Raw genomic sequence first — 1,809 nt, forward strand, 5'->3', positions numbered from 1 at the left:
GTAGCAGAAGCTAACTTGTTCTCAGTGAGCACATGGGAATTTTTCCCTGGTTGAAGCAGTGTGAATGAGAACGGCTTCTCAGAGCTGGTAGGAATGTTTGCATTTGGCAAATGTTGCCATCTGTCACCCAGAGTTCCTTGCATGCAGAAACCTGCATTTCAAGTGTTCTCAGAAAGGTCTGATGAGTGGGTTTCCATGGAATTTTGTGGAATTGATCTTTTCAGCAGTCTCTATGGCCTTCTCAAAATTGGTGATGCTGGGTGCAAGGACTCTCTTGTCAGCCAACATTGTATTTGAACTCTGAATGTGCTTGCTGAGAGGAGTTTGGGAGTGCAAACACAAAACAGTCTCTCAGCAGCTTCAACATTCAGGAGCTCATTTTTTTCTCAGTGAGCACATTGGGGTTTGTCACTACTTAACGTAGCATGAAGAACCGCTGCTTCTCATAGGTAGCAGTTTCCCTTTGAAGCATTGGTACAATTGGTCAGTGCGAGTTCAATGGAGGCAGGCACTTGCATTTCAAGTGAATTCTGTGACAAACAATTGAGCAATGGATTTCAATCAACCTTGGGGAATTGCTCTTCCCAGTGGGCCCACAGTTCTCCTCCAAGTTGCTGAACCTAGGTCCAAGGGCTCTCTTGCTAGCACTCTTTGCATATGGGCTGAAACTGTGCTCTGAGTGTGATTCCTGAAAATATTTTGGAAGTGCAGCACAGAAGAATTTTGGCAAGCAGCTTCCATATTAGGAAATGACTTTTTTTTCTCATCGTGACCATTGAGCTTTTGTACCAGGCTGAAGTAGTCTTAAATCCAACTGCTTCTGAGAGCTAGCAGGCACAGTTTCCATTGGAAACAACGGAGCTCTTGGTCAATGGCAAGTTGGTTGCTGTCACGCCCCTGCAGTATCAATGAGTTTTTAGAAGAGGGAGACCAAGGGAATACAATGAAACCTTGTGCAATTCATTTCCTAATCAATGTTTGTGATGCTACACCAGAGTGGACTTTTCAATGATACTTTGTCATGTTTTTGTAGCAAATGTGTTTTGAATGTGCATCCTGAGATCCATTTGTAGGGGGCAAACAGAAAAGGTTTGTGCACAAAGTAGCTTTGTTCTCAGTGAACACCTGGCGGTTTTTCCCTGGTTGAACTTTCAGGAAGCAGAACCTCTTGTCAGAGCTGATGGCCTAGTTTCACTTGGAACCATCTACGCACTCAGTAAAGCACAGGTCACTGCAGATGGGCTCATGCAATTTCAAGATAGTTTTCAGAATCTGTTTGAGGAATGGATTCCAAAGAATCTTTGAGGAATTGACCCACCCATCAATTGCGTCCTATATGAACAAGTGCTCCCAGTTACAAGGGCTCTCCCGCTAGCCTACTTTGCATATTGTGCCTGAACTATTCTCTGAATGTGCTCAATGAGAAGAGTGTGAAGTGCAGAAGAGAAGCAGGGTGTGCAAACAGCTTCAATCGTAGAATGTAAAAGTGTTCCTAGAGAGCACATTGGGATTTGGGCCTGGTTGAACTACTAGGAATTGGGACCCCTTCTCAGAGCCAGCAGTCACTGGCTTTACTTTGAAATTTCTGTGCTTGTATAAAGTAGAGTTTGTTGCTCGTGGGCACCTTCATTTCCAGTGAGTTTTCAGAAAAATTTGAGAGAGAGATTTCAATGAAACTCTGGGCCATTGATCTTGTCAACTGCCCAACTTTCCAATGTGAATATTGGTGATGTTAGGTCCAAGGGCTCTCTGGGTAGCACAATTTGCACTTTGGATGTAAAGTGTTGTCTGAAAGTGCTGGCTGAGAAA

This window comes from Callospermophilus lateralis, chromosome 14 (assembly GCF_048772815.1).
Source record: "Callospermophilus lateralis isolate mCalLat2 chromosome 14, mCalLat2.hap1, whole genome shotgun sequence".
Classification (NCBI taxonomy): domain Eukaryota; kingdom Metazoa; phylum Chordata; class Mammalia; order Rodentia; family Sciuridae; genus Callospermophilus; species Callospermophilus lateralis.